Raw genomic sequence first — 22,968 nt, 5'->3', positions numbered from 1 at the left:
CTCCCAGAGAATGTGAACTAACTCATCTTTGATTTAGAACTTATAAACTTCTAAATAAATCGTGGAAAATTCTCTTCTCTTTGATAGTAGGGCTGATTATATGGCTCACTGTTGTCCAGTGAGATATAAGATAAGGCCTTATGTGTATTTACAGTAAAATTTTCATTTCTCTTAAAAATAGACGAAGACTAAGGAGATCATGCTTCCACTTTTGGTTACGGAAATGCTGGATGTGATTTATAAAACCACTGTGATCAAGTGTTTCCTATAGAGATAGTTAACAAGAAAAGAAAGTCCAGATGTTGAGGACAGAAAATTTGGGATTTTTGAAAATCTATGAGGTAACTCAGCTGTAAGCCAGGGTTCTATTCTTTTGAGTAATTTCTATGTGTTAATAATTTTTTTTATTTTTGATGTCTATTGATTTATAATCAAAACCATTTTGATGGTTTATAAAATAAATTTTCCATAATAATCAGCACTTTCATTCATTCACTCACCCAACAGAAAATTATTGACTGTCATCTATATACCAGGTACTAGTCAAGAAAAGTTTAGCTCAAATGCCAATATGATGACAAGTAAGGAGAAAGTATTGTCTTCCAACTCTCAGAAGAACATGGTTCTACCAACAACTGTGTTCACCATTTTCTTCTGTGAAAATGGTTCTACCAATAACTATACTTACAATTTCCTCAGAGGACAGAGCATCACAATTGTGACAGGCAAGGTGAGGCTCCAGATGTGATATGGAATTGTAGTATCACAAGGTAGATATTCTGTACTCATTTTATGATATTTAGGTCTAATTTCTTAAACAGTATAAAAATACTGTCTTAGCTCACAGAAAACTTGGAACAGTGATTGTCTAATTCTATTTATATTTTATATTTATATTTGAGGAGTTCTATTTATCAGATCATTACAGAGTTTACCCAAATAAATGTGGCTTGTTTATTTGGTTGTTTGTTTTATGTGAAATGTAGAAATATGAATGAAAAAAAACGTGTCTGGAAATGAGGAAATTTAAATGCAGTAGGATAGTCTGCAGAGGGTAAAGAAAGTTACTTTCTTTGAGTGCTTATCATACACCAGGCAATTAACTTATTTAAATTTTCAAAATAAGCATGCATTTTAATCTCCATTTTAGATATGAGAAAACTGATACAGAAGAGAAAAAATGACAGCCCCGCAGCATGAAAATGTGAATTCATATATGTCAATACTTAAAATCAAAGCTGCCTCCTTTCATATCAGGTTGACTTAAAATTCCCTTTACTTGGATGGTGGGATAGTATTGTTTCATGAACCAGATTGGAACTTTTCTTTGAACTATGGGGGAACAAATAAGAAAAAATGATGTCTTATGTCAGTGAAATCTCAATGGGAAAAATTCAAGACAAAATCACTAACTAAATCCTCCAAAGATCAGGAAGGCATGTGAAATGCATGAAGGTACACAAAACAGTGAGGCAGGGATCTTGGTTAGCTGGAGAACACATGTATTAGCCAGTTACTGCATTAGAGAAATGAGAGTTCACTGTTGCCAGATATTAACTTTGTTGAGAGAAGTCAGAAATGTGAGTTCCTATGTATCAGTGGACAAGTAATTCATGTTTACAGAACTATAAGACAAAAAGAAAAGCTACTGAATTCTGATAGACATATTTAAGAAGATGCACATAATACAGCCAAGAATTTATGAAAATTATAATTACTATACATCAGCAATTCCTAGCTAAGCTATTTATAAGACATCTAAACAATATTTCCAAAAACCTCACTGATTGCCAAGTTATAGTATGTAAATAATTTGTGATGTAATTACTGTCACTGCTTATAATTACATTGAATATCTAGTATTTTGTAAAAGGAAAGCAAGACTAAAATTCTTTTCAAATGTAAAGTTTCCTATCCCTATTCATAGAAATTAATGAGGTAATACTAGACACTTAGTAGATATATATAAAATAATTCCTAGCTCTGCTCATGATTGAAAATAAAACATAATACTACATCTGATGAGGAGCATAATTTCTTGATTTTTCACATTTTACTTGGAAATATTTTTAAATAATTTCACACTTACAGAAATGGTGCAAAAATAATAAAAAGAACTTGGGTATACTTTTCCCCAGTATCTCTTTCCCTTCCTCTATCTTTTACTCCCTTCATCCTTCTCCCTCTTACTATACTCCCCCAAATATTCATACGCAATTTTTTTTCAAATCACTTGAAAATACATTATATACATCGTGCTCTTTCATCCTTAAGGAATTTAGAATGCACTTCCTGATAATAAGGATGTTCTGTTATATAATCAATGGATTATCAAAATCAGGAAATTAATATTGATATAGTAGTATCATCCATTCTACAAGCCTTATTCAAATTTTGAATATCTTGGGGTAAAAAAAGCTTTCCTGTTACCAATTCGAGACCATGAGATGCATTTAAACATCATATCCTTTATCATCTCACTCTACAAAATTTTTTAGTCTGCCTTTGTCGTTCATGATCTATACATATTTTTGAAGAATGCAAATATTTCAACAATCTCTCTCAATCTGATTTCCTTTGATATTTTCAAGTTTCTTAAAATTAATATGCAGCTGACCTTTAAGCAACGCAGAGGTTAAGGGCACCTATGCCTGCACACTTGAAAATCCATTTATAATTTTCGACTTCCTCAAAACTTAACTACTAATAGTCTAGTGTTGACTGGAGGCTTAACCAATATTAACATACACAGTGAATTAAAATATATTTTGTATGTTATATGTATCATATACTAAATTCTTAAAGTAAGCGAGAGAAAACCATTATTAAGAAAATCATGAGTAGAAAATAAATTTACAATACTGTAAATTGTTTATTGAAAAACCTGCATGGAAATGCATCCATGCAGTTCAAACGCATGTTATTCAAGAGTCAGCTATAGTTGAATGCATTAATATTTTCTTCCTATAGTTAAAGCTCCTTATTTAAGTATACCTTTTTTACCTCAAGATCATAAAGATATTCTCTTATGTTTTCTTTAGAAGCTTTATTTAATTTTTAATCCTTCAAATTTAGAGTAACAAATTTTTAGAATTGTGTTTTTGTGTTTGATATATTATAAAAGTCATGATTCATTTTCTTATACATGTATATGCATATGAGAATATATATGTGGATAAAAAGGCTACATAGAAGTGTAGGTACATGCTAGTAATATATATACATATATAAGAATGTTTAGATAGATAGGAGGTAAACATGGAATTGTATATACAAACTTAATCTAATGCAATTATTGAAAACTATCAGTATAGTAAAAAATGTTTATCAAGGGACTGTCAAGGGTTATACAAGGAATAAGTCCATCTCATTTATATTTTCAAATTTAAAAATATGAAATCATGAATATTACCAAATTAATTAACCTCAAATCAGAGTGATGCGTTCTATTTATGGTCTTCTCCCCCATTAAAATGTTTGGAAAACTGTAGTAGTGGTTGTACTAATAGTCCATATTATTAGTCATTCCAAAAAGTAGCCAACAACTAACCAACTCAGGATTTTATATAACCTCTGTCTATTTTGAATTCTGTTCCATTTAATCTTGCTCTCCACTTTTAGTATTTTTTTTCTTATACATGCTTTGAAATTGTTTTTCTATTCATTCCCTTTTTTTCTTTTCTGATGCTTATTTCATTAGTTTTGTTTTTCTTTCATTCTTATATATACATGGAAGGCTTTAAATGTTCCCATAATTATTGTTTTTGGTGAAACTTACTTTATTGATATGTTTTATTCTTTTTCTTTTAGGTCAAAATATAAACTATTTTTACTCATTTACTATCTTCACCCATGGGTTATTAAGCAATGAATTTCTAAATTACCAACAAAAAGCAATATGAGCTTTATTTTTATATTTGTATTTTGACTGAATTGCACTATTGGCAGAAGACAAACTTTGATCTTTTGGAGAATTGCTTTATGACCAAATACATGGTCAACTTTTTGTGAATGTTCTGTGAATGCTTCAAGGGAATGTTGATTTTTGTGGTACTGAATGCAATGTTCTACAGATCTCAACAAATGTTGAAATCATACCATAAATCAATTTTATATTATTTGTAATATTTTGTCATTTTTTTCTATAGATTTTTCAAATATTTGATTAAAATATAAGCATTAGAATTTGCATTTTTCTTCTGGTACTTCTGTCTATTCTTATTTATATAGTTTAAGGCAATATTACCAAATAGAGAACAGTAATTAAAATTTGTGGTTTTTAATTCACAATTTATCACTGTGATAAAAGTAATGGCCATGTTTGTCTCTAAATTTTGCATTAACTTCCATTTTTCTGTAACTAATATAGATATACAAATTTAAATTAGGTTAGTTTTGGTATATATCATATTTTGATTTATTTTCTAAGTCTCATAATTGTTGCTTGCTTTCCACTGCCCTATAACAATTTTGGGGTATTCCTAAAAATTTTGATTGATACAACTCTTTCTAGAGAGGCTTTCCATTTGCTCTTGCTGAGCACCTAGGAGATTCTAGGGTCCCTTCTGCTTGGTACTGCCTCCAACCTTGTTCTACGTTTAAGGATACCAAGATCATAAAGGCTATGAATTTTCAGGAAAGAGAAAAGTACTATGCCCAAAGCAGGAGAGCTGGCAATGAGAGACTGGGCTTCCTTTCACTTTGAGAACACAGCCTATAAGATCCCACATTCTTATGGGATGGTCCCCCACTAGACTTTTCCTTGTTCAAATCCTAAGTCCTAACTTCTGACTCTTGCTCAGAGGGGTACTTGAACCAAACCAAACAACAGCAACAACAACAAAAAAGTATTTGTGATGTTTATTTTAGGTTATATGGGTTTTGGTGCTTTTCTATTCAGCATGACTTCCTGATTATGGGGTTTCTTCCCAAAATTGGCCTAGAAATTCAGCAATACTTTTTCAGACTCTCAGACATTTGTTTGTTTTAATTCAGTATTTAATAGCTGTTGTTCCCAGAGTCAGCACTGTTCTGATTCAACCTAGCCTGTCATTACCACTACAATAAAGCGAAGTCCTTCCATATATATTTTTCACTCTATGTTTTCTTGATTCACTCATGTAAAAATTGTGATTTTATATAATGCTAGCTCATTAACTCCAATGTGTTCCTTTATTTTTACAGCCCCAAAATAGTTTCCATTATATATGGAGTAGAAGTATTGAGTTGCTATAGAAAAAACCCCACAGACAATTCATAAGTAAATTAGGGTCTTTAATTTTAAATTTGGAAGGAATTATTTATTACTTCCTAACACTTACACATATTCACATTAGCACAAAGTTTGCAATTAAATCCCTCTTTGTGAGATCTAAACCAATACTGTCTTCCCCTCCACCGGTCGCCAAACCAGAAACTAACTCCAGAATGTCCATCTAAACTGTTTTTTTTTTTTTTTTTGATGAAATAATCAATATATAACATATTGTCTGGCTCATGCTAGATTTTTAATGTGTATTTGTTGAGAGAATCAAAATGTCAAATTGTACCTGAAAATTACCTTGCCTATGTCAGATATAATTTAATGGTCAGGTTGTTAAACTATTGTTTGATATTTATAATGCATTTAAGATAATGGATATGCCCAAAAAAAATCAGGAAAGAAAGACAATTGAGATTTGTTCAAATCTACATTTATAATTCTATCTTGACATATGTATATGTATATATCTATGCATGTGTGCATGTGCATTCCTCAATGTAAATCTTTGGCAACATTTTATTTTGTTTTTACATGAGTTCTTAAACACATGATTAACACTGAATGTGATTTCTCTAAAAGTGAAAATTGAATTCTCTCTGGGGAATATGTTTATCCTTTATATTAATACTCAGTTTTAAAAAGAGAGTGCTAATGCCATTTTGGAGTGCGCCAAGGTGTGTGTGTGTGTGTGTGTGTGTGTGTGTGTTTGTGTATGTGTGTGAATACATTCCAAAAATGATAGATGAATTAAGTAACAAATTATTCTTTAAGACATGGTTAAAAAAAAAAAAAGGTTGCTCTGCTGAGTGTTTTCCATTTGCTCGTCAACATTTACTTTCCTCCCATTTCTCCACTGTTCCCTGCCCCTGGAGGTTGGAAAATAAGACTATACTCACAGCCTCCTTTGATGCGTTGCTTTGGTTTCAATTTTGATGAGTTGAGGTAATGGTATTAGTGCATGAGGGAAGATAGTAAATGTATGGATTGTCCAAGATGTGTCCCTCAACCAAAGGTCACTCTTTTATTAAATTTTCCTCCATTTGAGTTGTCTATTTGTTTCCTGTTGCTTCCCTGAGTGATGTAGATTTTTGAGAATAAGCAGGGAAAGGAATTGTTGGTTACCTGAAAGCCACAGAAAATGGCCAACATCATTTGGTTAGTACTTAATACTAATATATATATATAAGTATACATGTATTACTAAGTACAAGTACTTTATGACAAAAATATGTACTAGAAGACAAAAATATTACTGTCAAAATTATTCAAATAACTCTGGGCCACTGATTCCCCATAATTAATATTAAAATGAAGATTTTATCCTAAAAATTAGTCAGTGAAACATGCTTTCAATATTGTTTCTGCTCACTTCTCAGTACCGTTAGTTTCCTTAAGCCCTTGGAGCCTCAGTGTATCATCTTCAAAGGGGGATATTAGTACATGTTTTGTAGGATTGGTTTAAGGACTGTATGAGATAACGCAAATATATCATAATACTTAGCACATGGTGCATCCTCATTTAAGATGCATGCCTTCATGTTCCAAAGAGAATTAAAAAAAAGCAAATGTGTTCTTCAATTACATCAATTTCATATATGCATGAATATGCCAATGCACATAATTATAGTTTCCTTAATTTGATCATTAGTTTCGCTGTTTATAGGCAAAGCCCTTAGAAGAGTTTTATTGCTATTATTGAACATTGTTCTTGCTCCTCTATCAAAAGGGTCCTTCCTATTTTATTTTTATTGCTATGTTAGCAGCTTTGAAGTATAATATACATACAATATGCTGTACATATTTAAAATATGTAAAATTTAAAATAAAATAAATTAAAAATAAAATTTGGTAAGTTCTAAAATATGTATACATCTGTGAAACCACCATCACAATCAAGATTATGAACATATCTATTGCCCCCAATAGATTTTCTTTAAGTAACTTTGTAATCTTTCCCCCTCCTCCAGGCAGCTATGCATTTGTACTCTCTCACTATGGATTACTATGAATTTTCTAAATTTTTTATACATAGAATCATACAGTAGGGACTCATTTTTTATCTGCTATTTTTTTTCAGCAAACTTATTCTGAGTTTCACTCATATTGTTGTATGTGTCAATAGTTTATTCCTTTTACTAGGTAATCCAGTGTAGAGCAACCCATCATTTATTTATCCATTCATGTACTGGTAGATATTTGGGTTGTTTCTGGTTTTTTCACTGTTTCAATAAAGCTACTACTAAGAATCATGTACAAGTCTTTGCATAGACATATATTTTCATTTCTTTTCAGAAAACACCTAAGAGAAAAATGGTTAAGTCATATGTTCAGTATATATTTAGCTTTTCAAGAAACTCCCAAACTGTTTTCCAAAGCAGTTGCATGATTTATACATCCACCAGCAAGGGATGAGTGTTCTGGTTGCCTCAACTTGCCATAGTCAGTCTTTATTCTAAGAATTGTGTAGTAGCATGTATCTGACTGTGGTTTTCATTTGCCCCTAACAAATAATGAGATTAAGCTTCTTTTTCCCCACAGGATGATGAGTGATCTCACAGAAACCAATACCGATTTCACTTCACATTAGAGCAACATGGTAAAGTAAATGGCTTAAATTAAAATTTCAGTATACAGTTCAGTTCTTATGTATTGTTGTTGCTTAATTCAACTTATTTAAATAACAGCAACAAAAGTTCACACATCTCTCCCATCCCTGACTCCCTGGCTCTAGCAACCACCAATCAGTCCTCTGTACCATAATCTTGGTTTTATTTTGTATTGTTAGTTTCCACATATAAGTGAGATCATATGGTATGTGTCTTTTTCTTTCTGACTTACGTCATTTAACATAATGCCCTTGAGGTCCATCCATGCTGTTGCAAATGTCAAGATTTTACTTTTTTTATGGCTGCACACACGCACACGTGTACACAGACAATTTCTTTATCCATTTACTCATCAACAGGCACTATGGTTTCCAGATGTTAGCTAGTATAAACAACAAATGAACATGGGGGTGCATATATTATTTTGAGTTAGTGTTTTTATTATGTTATTTTAAGAAAATTTTAGGGGCGCCTGGGTGGCTCAGTTGGTTAAGCCTCCGGCTTTGGCTCAGGTCAGATCTCACGTTCATAGGTTCGAGCCCCGCATCAGGCTCTGTGCTGACAGCTAGCTCAGAGCCTGGAGCCTGCTTCCGGTTCTGTGTCTCCTTCTCTCTCTGACCCTCCCCCTCTCATGCTCTGTCTCTCTCTGTATCAAAAATAAATTAAAACATTAAAAAAATTAAAAAATATATATTAAAAAAAAAGAAAATTTTAAAAGGCAATGGTCTTACAATGCTCACCTGAATAAAGAATTCCATTCAGTCCACACAAGATCCAACCTTATTTGTTTTTACTATTTCAAGGGAAATTTTGTAAAACAAAATTAATTTTTGAAGACTGTCTCCAAGATCCAGAGACTAGTATAAATCAAGACCATATATTAGTCACAAAATCTAACTCAAATTTACATAAACACTACAGAGACTTAATGGATTCACGTAACTAAAATTTCTGGGAGCTTAAGGCAAGGCCAGAGCCTACTCGTTTGTCATCGAGATTTGTCTTGCTCCGTGCTCTGTGTCTCAGCTATGCTTTCCTCTGCTACTGCCACTTTTTTTTAGCTTGACTTACAGAAAAGCTTTTCCTCTGAAGATACAAGAATACTTCCTGCTTTTAGAAAGAGGTTTCTATTCTTCCTACCTACCCCTGCTGCATGGAATAAAGCTCTACTTTCCAAACAGTACAACTGAGAGTTCTAAGTACAACTATCACTGGCCAGATCTGGAGTATCTTTCCATTCTTGAGCTCCAGCCAGGATTATCTTAGGCTCTAATTAGGAAAACAAACAAACAAAAAACAAAAAACAAAAACAAAAACAAAATAACAAAAAAAAAAAGAAAAAAAGGAAAAGGAAAAGAGAGAGAGAACTCACAAGAAAAATGTAAGAAAAAATTCTATAATGAAAGGATGCTAAGCTGGCAATTAAAATCAAAACAAAACAACACAAAAACATGCCCACCATAAGGCATTCTTTGTTGACGAATAATCCATATTAAACACATCTCTATAAGATATTTGGCTACTAGGTTGTCTGATTCTATTCCATTAATTGTATTTTGAGTTGCTGAATTAAAACTATAACACTCTGGGGTCAGATTCTTTGTTAGTTCTTCTGAGAAAGGTTTATCAATAAAATTCCAAAAACTGTATGGAAGTAGTTAAGAGATTCCTAAGGTATACAATAAAGAAAACACAACTGATTCCCTTTACTCTCAAATCCAAGTTCAGTTCCTGTTCCTTAAATCTGTAGTGAACAGATATTATCACTAAGTCAGCAGTCTTGAAACTTGTAGTTCCAGCTTCAACATGTAAAGACCTTGACAGTCATTACTCCCATCCCAAAAACCAGAAGAAAATGAACAAACTGGAAATCAATTAATTTTTTAGTAACATTCTGAAATCCGGGGTGCCCAGGTGGCTCTTTTGATTAAGTGTCTGACCCCTAATTTTGGCTCAGGTCATGATCTCACAATTCCTGAATGTGAGCACTGCATCAGGCTCTGCAATGACAGCACAGAGCCTGCTTGGGATTCTCTCACTCCCTCTCTCTCTGCCCCTCCCCCATGTATGTTGCCTTCTCTCTCCCTCTCTCTCTTTCTCTCACAATATATAAATAAACTTTAATTTTAAAAAATTCTGAATTCTAGAAAGACAAGTGAATTCAAGGAGTCACAATAGAGATCAGGCTACTTAGGGTGAATAGCACTGGAACCATAAACCAAAAGAAGAGCTAAATGCTAATTTTGACTAAATGTTAGAGGCTGAGTGTAGATTTGGATGACGTGAGGAACTGATAGGGGAAGCAGTCTGAGGCAGCTTCCCAGGATTCCTACCAGGTTCCCATGGCAAGGAGTCAAGAAAGATCTCTGGAAAGGAGAAAGGAGGGTAAACATTGCCAAATATTTCAGAAGCATTCTGTATAACAAAGGGCTACTTTTTAGGGAAAAGGGTTTACCAGAGCCTAATCTCCAAACCATTACAGTCCACAGTAATGGGAGAAGGGCAGTACAACCATTACAGTCCACAGTAGCTTTCTTGTCTCAACAATGATGGACAAATGTAAGAACGACTTGTGAACGCCACCATCTAGGGTTACAGGTCTACTGAGACTTAATCATGATATTATGAATACTTATAAAATAATTGTGACATTTATAAGGGAATGCAAAAAAAAAATTAGAATGACCAAAAAAAATACTGATAAAAGGAGGAAGAAGAGGAGGGGAAGAAAGTTGGAGGATTCACATTATCCTTTTTCAAGATTTACTATAAAACTACAGTAATTTAGACATTGTATTGTTGGTTAAACAATAGGTGCATGGAATAGAGACCCCAGAAATAGACCCATAAGTGTATAGTCATCTAATGTCTGACTAAGGAGCAAGGACCAGTTAATAAAAAATTTATCATCACTTCAAGAAACAGTGATGGAACAACTATACATCCATATGCAAGAAGTAAAAGCTAACAGAAACTGCATACATTTCACAAAAAATGAAATGAAAGTGGACCACAGATCTAAATAAAAATGGATAACTAGAAAACATTAAAAAGGAAACACAGAAGAGAACTTTGTTGGTGTTATGTTTGGTAATAAGATTTGTACACAATAGCATAAACGGAACGTATAAGAAAAAAATCAATAAAATGGACTTTATGAGCACAAATTCTGCTCTGTGAAAGACCCTGTTAAAAGAATGAAAAGAAGTAACAGATTTGTCCCAATCTTTTATTTGCTCTGTTATTTGCAAAATCATATCTGACAAAGGGCATAAATCTACAATGTACAAATAACTCCTAATAATCAACAATAAGGGGGAAATGGACAATATATCTGAACAGACACCTCATGAAAGAATACATGCAGATAGAAAATAAGCATCATTTTTCAGTAGGGAACTGCCAGTCCAAACAAGGTATCACTTCACATCTAGTGGAATGCCTGAAATCTGCCCGAAAAACTGACAACATCTACTAATGCACAGGAGGAGGAGCAATAGTAACTTGCCTTCTTTTGCTGCTGAGACTGAAAAATGGTAAAGCTACCTGAAAAATAGTTTGAAATTTTCTTATAAAGCAAAATAGGGTCTTAACTTATGAACCAGCAGTCATGCTTTTCATCCAATTAATTTAAAAATTTATGTACACATAAAGCCATACCAAAAATGTGAATAAAGCCATTCTAAGAATAGACTACATCCTTATGCTCTCAACTGCATTCCAGGAAACTTTAAGAATAATAATATTATAATAATAACAATGAGAATAACAACAACAACAGCAGCAGCAGCAGCAACAATCAGTGGTTCCTGTGGGTTTGGGAAGAGGGGATGGGATAATATAGATATATAGATGACGCACAAAGAATTTTTGTGTAAAACTCTTTGGTATGATACTTTAAGGGCTGATTCATAACACTGTGCTTTTGTTAAAACCCACAGATTATAGGACAAAGAATGAAAATTAATGTATATAATTTTAAAAAATCATTCATAATGTCATGAGATTCTTGGATAGAGAATATGATACAACATCCTAACTATATCACAAATATATGAAACAACCTCAATGAAGGATGTGGGATAAAGGGATGCTGACCTAAGTAACTCTGGAAATGAGCGGAGTCTCAGTCTAAAGGCAAAAGAAAGTGTACATTAGCAATGTACTATAGCTCCCATAAGGGTATAGGTTAACGATCATGATGCTGCCTTACAAATATACTGAAAATGAACAAGTATGTAAATAAATGGCCAATGGTGGGAGCCAGATTCCTCACTGTGGGACAGGGAGGCTAATGACAGACAGAGAAGAGACTGGAATGATCATTGTGGTCATGGATTTGAATTAGAGAGATCAGTATGAATTCAGATATATCTATAGATACTAGTTTAGTATACATAGATAGCTCTCCATGCGTTATCAGCTGACAGTGTCTAGAAGTATTTTTAAAGGTTATTTATTTATTTTGAGTGAGAGAGAAAGCAAGTGGGAACTGGGGAGGGGCAGGGACAGAGGAAGAGAGAGAACCCTAAGCAAAGCTTGAACCCACAAACAAGTGAGATGATCACCTGAGCCAAAATCAAGAGTTGGATGCTTACATGACTGAACCACCCAGGCACTCCTAAGAGTATTAATACAGTAGCACCAATGATCACTCCTACCACCTAGAACTATGTTTCAAATACCATTCTCCAATATAAGAAACAAGGACTCCTTGGAGGAACTGCTGATTCTGAGACATGAAAGGAGTCATACAAGATGAGTTTCAAACAACTTCTTGTAGTAAGAGAAAGTAAGAAAGTGCTGAGATAAAATGTTTAAAAAAGACCCTCAATGATAATAGTATGTCAAAGGGAAACAGGATCCAAATGAAAGAGTACTCAGTGGTCAAAGCTAAAATAATTTGAAAAACAAAATAAGTTAGGACTCGATTATAACCCAAAATATAAACTAAAAATCAATGAGTCTATAATTCTACAAATAAATCACTGAATAAATAAATTGGGAAGAGGAGACAAATATCTTGCACAACAGAATACTAAGTAATTTGTAGATGCTCTGCCCTCAAGGAGGTGGGACATAACTCCCCATTCTCTTGAATGTCAGCTATACATAGCCCCTTCTTCCCAAATAGTACAGTGTAAAAAAGCAGAGGAAAAGAGATACTACAGTGGAGACACCGGACATACTACCTCAGCCAGGTGATCAAGGTTAACACCATGGTAAGAAATCATGTGTACATGTGCCCTTGATATTTGATTAAAATGGTGTTTACCTTTGGAAATTCCTCCCCCAAACCCACAGCCTCAGTCTAACCATGAAGAAAATATCAAACAAATCCCAACTGAAGGGCATTCTATAAAATAGTTGATCAGTATTCTCCAAAACTCAAGGAGATCAAAAATAAGGAAAGTTCCAGAAACTGTCACAGCCTAGAGGAGCCTAAAGTCATCTGTCATGATCATGATTAATTTTATTAACATCACAAAAGAATAATACAATATAAAATATCCTCCACTTATTAAATGCCTACCATGAGTTAAGCTCTGTGCTAAGCACTGTGAATACATGATTTTTGAGTCTAATACCAACTTTCTAATTGCTTTCGTGTCACACTAGGTTAAAACCCACAATTATAGATGTACTTAAGAGCCTACACTATACATAAGGCAGCATTTGAACCCAAGTCAGGCAGTCAAAGGCCCTGTGTTTTCTTGATCCGTGTTTCTTCCCTAAACTGCTTTCTTTTGCATTAAAAAGAAAAGTAAGAAAGGCTGACTCCAAGACATTTGTGTGGATTACATGCCATATAGGAAAATAGCTATTCCACAATTTGAAACATAGTAGGAGCTCAAAAGACATCTATTAAGAACAAATTCTCACCTCAGGGACAGAGTTGTTAAATATTTACAAAAATGTATTCATTTACCTCACCAGGTTGGCAGTCCCATGAAGACTGGAATACTTGGAATTTCCAACATCAAATGAAATGGCAATGCTGGAGATAAAATTGATAGAGGCAGTAGATGTACAAACCAACTGGTCAACAAACATTCACCAAGCACTATGTGTTAGGCAATCTTTTAGGCTCTGAGGAAATCAAGAGTTACCTATACCTCATAAAACGAAGGACTGCTAGGGAGCTCAGAAACAATGTGGTTAAGGGTGAAGGGGCAGGAGACAGATGGTATACTGACTACACAAACTTAGGTTTTTATAATAAAGCTGCCAAGCTATAATTTAACGCATCATTAAAGAAATATCATATCATGCAACTGTTCAAGAGAACAGTTATGTAAATAATCATTTTTCAAATGGACTTCCACCTCTTGAGTAGATAGTCTATCTGACTGTTACACTTAGCCTTGTCAGGTATATGGATAGTATTCCATTCTTGCTTCATTTGCTTTCCTCAATAGTTATTCAATGAAATAAATAATTCATCTAAATTGTCACAGACTGAAATTCAGGATCTTTGCTCACTCCAGACATGAACAGCATAATTACCTGCTAATTGTTCTGTGATTACATTTACCTTTAACTGTCACAACTTTAACAGGTACCCTAATTGCAGCTCAAATAATAGCTTTCTTTCCTCCATCATGTGATCTTCAGCTTCACTGCAATGCAGAATAAAGGCATTTAATTTCTCTGAAACATGATCATCTCATCCTGGACATTAAAAATTTTTCAAAAGAAGCAGTTATAAATGAGGAGAGCTCCTGCTATTTGCACTTGTCCAAAAGGGAAATTTATCAGAAGGCACAAGTAATGTGCTAATATAAAAAGACGCTCTAAAAGGAAACATCTAATTGTAAGCTTGTTTTGATCTTTCCTTTGTATAAAGCCCGATTGGTGACTGGAATCTTTTTAGAGTAATGGTAATTGGGGAGCATGGATCACTGACAAGCACAACTAATATTGTTTATAACTGTCAATACAGGATGCCTTCTTAATGAGATGACTTCTAGCCAGAGGGAGAAGGATTTAGTTAACCAAATGGAGGGAACAGAAATTGGCAAGTATCTCCTTAGACTATTTTCTGTGGTTCTCTCTGTCTGTCTGTCTCTTTCTCGCTCTCTCTGTCTCTCTTTAATTTTAAGAAAAACAGTTTGCAGGTGTTTTATGCTGGTGGTTAGCCTGTTTATAAGCTATGACTTTCCTCTGGTCCTGTGCCTGCTCAGTTGAGGTCACTGGAGCTGCTTCTCCCAGTCACAGATTATTCTGAACATGAAAAAGAATACATTCAAAGCATCCTTACCCTTGGTGAGTGGATACAAAACAGCTTTTGGCCCCCTTAGCCTTGGTGTCTTGGGGAGGAACCTAAGTTAACTAGTCTTTTAGAAAGATCTCAGTTTTTTAAAACAGAAGGTGGGTGGGAGATTGGTCTATTTTGAAACAATGTGTTAAAGAAATAGGGGTGACACCTCAGGCAAAGCTTCCGTGGTGGTAGCTGATATTAACAATGAATGTTTCAGAAATGTGAATAAAGGATACAATTTGGGACTGCATGATTATTTTGTTGCCTTTCTTTTTCAGGAGATCTAATTTCCAGTGATGCCAACAAACTGGTGGAAGCCTGTGTGTGTATAACATTATGTGCATATATGCTATAATTTATATTAGAAGGTAGTTTTTATTTTTATTTATATTATTTATATTAATTTATTACAGAATGTAGTAGGGAAATGGTTAGCATAGAGGCTACGTGCAGAGACTTTGGAGTTCAACAACTCTAAGTTAAAATGATTTTGACCAATTACTTTCACCTTTTGAAATTCAACTTTATAAAATGTAACATGCAGAAAATTGAAGCACTAACACATTGTGCTACAGTAAGGACTGAATGAAGTGATGTGCTTAAAGCACTTGGAACAGTGTCTGGGACATAGACACACCATTACTATAATATTACAATATTATTATTAAACTGTGTTAAGCTCTTATCATCCAGGGCCAAGAATATTTTTTTCTAAGATCTGAATCTTTTTATTGGCACATTTAGATCTTTTGCTAAGATGTGGATACATTTTATTACACTGTATATAATATGCCTGTGCACATGGTGGGAGTTTATAGGTACATGTTATTTATTTAAAATGTTAACCTGCTCTATCTGACTGCAGGTATTTCTTTTTTCCACAAGTTTTACAGCCCATGTATCCTTTCAACGATGATTTCTGTTTCTCTGTTTTACTGGCAGATGTATCAACTTCTAAACTTTATTTGCTAAAAATGTTAGTATTGGTGAACCTGCACAATGCAGCTTTGTAATCTGATTATTATATATAAGTGAGGAAATATTTTATGAAATTATAATTAACTTACTTCTTTTTCAAGTAGTTGGTTAAGATACAATTTATATATCTAAAATTTACCTATTGTATGTGTACATACACATGGTAAATTTATATTCAATAAATTTATACATGGCCATCGTCTAGTTTTATAACATTTCCATCACCCCAAAAAGCTATTCATGTTGGGGCACCTGGGTGTCTCAGTCAGTTAAGAGTTGGAATCTTGATTTTGGCTCAGATTGTGATCTTGTGGTCATGAGATGGAGCCCTGCATCAGGGTCCATGCTGAGTGTAAAGCCTGCTTGGGATTCTCTCTCTCCCACCCTCCCTCTCTCTCCCTCACTCTCTCTCTGCCTCTCCCCTGCTCATGCACATACAATCATTCTGCTCCCTCTCTCTCTCCTCCCTCTCTCTCTCTTTCTCTTTCTCTCTCTCAAAATAAATAAATAAACTTAAAAAGTATTCATGTCAATCCCCACTCCCACCTCAACTCCAAATACCTACTGATATGCTTTCTATCTTTATAGGTTCCCCTCTTCTTAAATTGCATAAAAATAGAATCATAGAGTACACAGCTTTTTTTTTGTATCTAATTTCTCTTGCTTTATCATGTACTTTTTAGCTTTATTCCCCTTGTATGTATCTGTAATTTGTTCTTCTAAATGCCAAGTTGTACTCCATTAAATGGATATACCCATTTTGTTTAACCATTTAAATATTAATGGATATTTGGATTGCTTTTGGCTTAAGTTACTATACATAATGCTGCTATAAACATTTGTCCCTTTACCCTTTTTATTTGAATGATTCTTTGGATTCTAACAAATTTAGCTCCTGTTCTCAGAGAAACATAAATGTCTACCTTACCAGAAAAACGGATTCAGTTTCAAGATTCACAGGCTCCTTCAACCTGAATGTCACCTATGGTTCCCTGGGTCTTGAATTAAAAGCTTATTCCCAAAAATCTTATTATTTTAAGATTCACACATCTTATTTCCTTATATAAAATTATAATTATACTATATTTTAGGGAAAGTGAAGCAATTGGCCTCAAAAAAACTAAAAGCTAAAGTCATTCATCAACCCAATCATGATAAACAAACTACACACAAGCGGAGTGGCCTGGGGACAAGACAGACTGTGAGCTGCTGTGACATCTGCTGTGACGGCAATCTACAAACAGACAAGATACAAGAAATCTATCCCCCAGGAAGTGCATGATGTGGTAAAACAGCAAGATGTTTCAATATAATGCCGGGACATCAAGTCCGGAATCCTGGAAAATAAGGGATAAGAAGTGACACACATCATCAACAATCATCACTGTTTGAGTACATGCCCATGCTCCATGCTAACAGCTGGGCAGTTGACGATGAAGTATCGAGTGTTGAGCCTGCCCACAGGAACTCAGAGCTCAGCGGTCCTCAGAGAAATGCTCTTCTTACTGAGCTTTTAAAAACAGTGCCCATGTCAATATCCTGGAGCCATTTTAAACTCACCCCCTGTAAGATTTATGAAGCTGAGTTGCTTTTAGAAATGCGACATAATTAAGAGGATATGTGGCCTAACACAGATTATGCATTTAATTCATTATTGCCGTTAGGACTTGTCCCATTCCATTATGGTCCTGATATAATAGCTGGCGAATGCAATGTATAACTAAGTGACTGCAAATAATTGATTAATGTTGTAGTGGAGGCATAAACAATGTGCTTTCCAAGCACGAAGGAGGAAACAGGGGTCATAATCTGGCTGGGTAGGAGAGGGATTCAGATGAAGTTCTAAAAGAAGAGAAATCACAAATGGGGTCTTAGAAGATGAGAAGTTGGCAGAGTAGATCAGAAACAAAGATTGAACATAGAGTATTTGAGTCTGAGGAACAATGTGTAATAAGACATGAACACATGGAAATATGTGGAGTATTTAAGGGCCAGGGAGTTTTCAAATGTGGCTGCTTTGAATGGGTGAAACAAAACAGGTATGGTGGGGCTTATGCCATCGCTGGGTATCCGCAGTCTAGGAAAGGAGGCGGAGGGGCTGGTCCAGTGCAGCTGATTCCTGTCTATGCTCTACATGACTGCTTTGCAGGGAGATGTTACTGTGGCCTGTATTTGGAAACTATTTCATACTGCAGAAAACTTTTCACTTAGAATTGTCTCATTTGTTCTTTAACACTACCTACACATAGGGGTGGCTTAGTCATCTATGGCCTCACTTTTAATCAGCAAATTTTTCGATAGGTTAACTGATTTTCCTAAATCATAGAAGCAGGTAGTGGTCTGATTTAAAGTTAGAACTACTGGGGTGCCTGGGTGGCTCAGTCGGTGGCATCTGGCTTCCGCTCAGGTCATGATCTCATGGTTTGTGGGTCCGAGCCCCGCAATGGGCTCTGTACTGACAAGTAGCTCAGAGCCTGGAGCCTGCCTTGGATTCGGTATCTCTCTCTCTCTCTCTCTCTCTGACCCTCCCCTGCTTGAGCTGTCTCTCTCTGTCTCACAAAAATATATTAAAAACATTAAAAAAAATTAAAGTTAGGACTACTAACTGTAAATGTAATGGTGTTTTTCAGTTGCCCTTGATCTTCAAAGTCAGACTAAGTATTAATATGGAGAAAATGAAGATTTCCAATAATGATGGCGGTGGTGATGATAATATTGATTTCCATGGTGTTTTTTGTTTGTTTTGATTTTTGTTTTGTTTTGCTTATTTCCTGGGATTTTTTGGGGCGGGGGGGCTACGCTATGTTTCAGGTTAAATAAATGACTTTTTGATTTGAAATCAGAGTGAACCTCATGCCAGGCACTTTGCTAAACAATGAGCATTAGAAGATGAGGAATCTTGAGCCTTCTTTCAGAAACTTGGTAGATGTCTCAGAAGGGCCATACTATATAATAAGATTATGGCACAAACTGAGTACACTTCTTACACAACATTTACTCCAAATTCAAATTGTTTGTCCATATAAAGGGATCACAGATAATTAAAACGACCATTTAAAATCAATCTCTCTTTCTTCCCCAGCCTCCACATTAATGTAAAGAGCAATACTATAGCACACCCTCCTCTGCCAGAAAACTACTCTATAGCACCTTGAGGTGTGCATCACAAGTGGTTGGGTAGCAATTATACGTGGAGATGTGTCTGTTTACACACTGGGTTCCCACTGCATAGACAGTCTACTACCAGAAATGGACAATGCTGCCTGATCGGCTGCTTCCTATAAAAGCTGTTTCTGCCTCCATTTTTTTTCCCCCAGGACTGCATTGCATTGTGCTGTATTTGTCAAATTGGAGGAAGATAGGGGGTATTGACAAAGAGAACTTATGCTGCTGTATTTTTTCTTCCAAAGGATAGAAGTCATTGTAACATATATGAGTAAATAGGAAAATATAACAAAATATTTTACAAACTAAGAAGTTATTTCAAATTGAACCATCTACTTTTATTACTTTTCTAAGGGATGGCAGAACTTCTAAAGAAGGAAATGATTGCAAATATCTTTGGGGCTCTTAGAGTAGTCTATTTTACCCGATCTATAGCTGAAGACAGGTGATATGAGAGGATGAAAATACCCTTTAGGTTTTGCTTAAGATACTCACAAGTACTTGCTTAATAATTCCACTATCTAACTTCCATTTAGCTCTTCTTTTGGACTCAGCATTGTGTTAAATTTTTAGAACAGTGAATAAGAAAGAGTTTTCTATTGACGAGGTTTTCTTCATGGGAGGTGATATGGAGAGATGAACAAAAAAATGGATAATTGCCCTGAAATATGTGCAAGTCTATGGTAAGGTTAACTTGCTACTGAGACCACAGCCCTACAGAGAATTTAGGGCAACCTCACATAAATGGAGAAAGTTTGAACCTATAAGAATCTACTGGAATTAAAACTCTAAAAATATAAAATGAAAAAAAAGTAATTTCCAGAAAGTAAATCAATGAACAATGGAAATGGTTTTCCCTAGGTTAAGGTAACCGGCTGGAGTAAAACATCTTCAATACGTGGGAGGTGACGAGTACTAAGGAAGAGGCTACAGAAGGAGATTTTCATACAACCTTGTGAACTGGGATTTGTAACTCACTGTCATTTCACATGTTTTTCTTAAGTCCCTTCTCTACTAGTTACTGGAAATAGATTTGAGATTAAAACAAGACATAGTCCATGACCTACTGGCAGATAAGAAACTGTCTAGTGGAGCAGGCAGAGAAATCAAAATAAGCACAGAAATAAATATGTAATTAACACAACTTAACTAGTATTGAGAAGACGAGTTTAAAGGTGTTACATAAGAATTTTAGTTTTTGGCTCTTAGAGAGTCAGTGGATTATAAGCATGAATGGTAATGATCAAATATTCTTCAAGATTAGGGTTTTGTATTTGTGTGTGTGTGTGTGTGTGTGTGTGTGTGTGTGTGTTTTGTTACCACAGACGATAGCATGGAGTCCTAAAAACTGGAGTTGGTTCAAGCTATGCTCGCCTTAGCTGACCTTTCCATATCAGCAGCAGAGGGATGAAGAGACCCAGACAATTTTAGTGGAACTCTCAGAAGGAAATGCAATTGACTGTACGTAAAGGAAGAGTGAGAAGAAGGGATTTACTGAGCTTACACCAATACTGACAGAAGCAAAAAGTATCCACACCTCTCCTGCAGAGCCCAAGAGAAGATCAGGGAATGCTGAAAGAGGGACTCAACCCACTTCTTTTCCCCTCTCAGAGGGAAGATACCTTAGATAACCTTAGATAACTGATATGTTTCAGAAAATTTAGTTCAATTTTTAAACATAGACTAGAAAGCTCTCAACAAAGTTGAGTATTAGTATTTTCCAATTCCAATACTCCAATTTAGTATTTTCCCACTTGAGTGAAAAGTGAGTTATTTACAGTAACTCTGAAAATATACTCTTCATTCATTGGCATAACATATTGTTCAGTGAGCAACTACAATATATCAAGCACTACAGTAAGGACTTAGTAATACAAGTGAAAAGGAAAAGGAGTTCCTATCTTTACCTGGTACGTATGGTCTAGTAGAGAAATCAGACATTAAACATGACAATGTGCATATGAATGATAGTGAGATAGGGTTACAGGTACTGAATGATAAGGTGGTATAAAGGCAGAACACAAGATCTCCCAATATCAGAAGAAAATGTAACAAAACTTGGAAGTTCTACAACATTAAACATAGGGTGGGAATGCTGTCATACAAATGGGTAAGAATAGCATCAAACACTCTAACGTCTTCCATATGGCAAGAAAAAAGCTTTCTGATGGTCACAGGAAGCAGAATACAAAAAAAAAATAGTTAAAGGGCATCAGATTCCTATCAACATAAGACATAATTTTCTAATAATCAAAACAGTTTGATAATGGAAGAGTATCCCTTGCCACTGGAAGTATTCATGCTCAAGCTGGAAGAATTCCTAGAGATGGGCTCTGGGTATGCATATTCAAATAATAAACTCAGGTGAAAAGAAAAATAAGCAAGATGGACCAATGGAAGAGAATGCATATCCTATAAAGCATTCATTTTTATACTGTATTAATTCTGGACACAAGTTGTTTGTGCACAAAGAACATGCTGAGTGAGGGTGCTACAAGATTTCAGTCTGGTGTACTGGCAGCAAGTTTGTGACACTTGTAAGGTTATGTGAAACGTGAAAAGGCAGCTCAAACAGAGGATCTGAAGTCATTCATTATTCTTCCTTCACATCCTGGTATCTAATAGTTTTGCTCTTCTCTGATAAAATTCCATCATCTTGAGAAAAAGATTGCTAACCACAATTTCCCAAAGTCCTTCAAATTATACCCTGAACCACTGGTGTGGATGAAAGGGCCAAGAGTACTCACTAGCCAGAACATTCCAAGTGCCTGGGATCATTGCCTTGTCTGGGCACAGGGAGGTATGGGGGAAAGACAGCATTTTGTCCTTATATTTCAGTGAAACTCTGAAATGCCATTTCCCCCCTGCTCCTATTGTCAGATACTACCCCCAGGGACTTCCCGCCCCTCCCCCATGTTTGTCCATATAATTTTGAGGGACTATATAGGAACTTACAGAACCTCAAGCCCTAGGTGATTGGTTCACAAGGTATCACCTGATACAAATTAGGTCAATCATACTATTCTGACTCCCATGGACCTCCGTGCTGTAGCTGGGCCAATAATTGCCTTCCCTAGGCTGATTGGATATGGTGGGAAAAGGCACAAGTTATACTACTGAGAACTTTCAAGGGCTATGTTTTCCATCAAATTAAAAAAGAAAAACAAGAAAAACTGCCATGTAGAGAAAGTAAGATATATAAAACTGACCCACAGAGAGAAAGAAACACAAATGAAAGCTCCAAAAATGTCAAGATGCCCCTAGCAGTTGCCCCACTCCACCACTCCTAAGACAGGTTGGTGGTTTCATGAGATGATTTCAGTATCCTCTCCATAAACTTTCTTTCTTTGTGTAAATTTCCTACTTGTTATCTATTTTACAAAGTCCTAATAAACACATCAATATTACATTACTCAGAATTTGTAAGTCCAAAATATGTATTGCTAAATAAAGCAAACAAAAAAGGATATGGGTCCCTATTTCCTCTTCTTCTTCTTTTTTAATGGAAAACTCAAACCAAAAGGAAACTATGTGTGCTTCTTAACTAAGTGACACATTATAATCAGGAATTTTATTAGAAGCATTCTACTAAGTGATACGTTTTGTCAGTCTTCATTCTAGCCCCTGTGAAACCACTGTCTGCCCTTGAGTCATGGACTAGAATGACTCCTTAGAAGCTGCAGGACTAGAGTCTG

At 35.0% G+C, this 22,968-nt stretch overlaps 1 long non-coding RNA gene across 1 annotated transcript in view; it reads right to left on the bottom strand.

Annotated features, from left to right (window-relative positions):
- Positions 1-13,818, bottom strand: part of LOC115281162 — a 79,517-nt gene extending 65,699 nt beyond the window's left edge. The window contains exon 1 of the long non-coding RNA XR_003904131.1: positions 13,799-13,818. This is a non-coding gene — a long non-coding RNA (uncharacterized LOC115281162). The remainder of the gene's footprint in view (positions 1-13,798) is intronic.
- Positions 13,819-22,968: the final 9,150 nt, after the last annotated feature.

Source organism: Suricata suricatta, chromosome 16, assembly GCF_006229205.1.
Source record: "Suricata suricatta isolate VVHF042 chromosome 16, meerkat_22Aug2017_6uvM2_HiC, whole genome shotgun sequence".
In the NCBI taxonomy this organism is placed as follows: domain Eukaryota; kingdom Metazoa; phylum Chordata; class Mammalia; order Carnivora; family Herpestidae; genus Suricata; species Suricata suricatta.
This window is presented reverse-complemented; position numbering and strand designations above follow the sequence as displayed.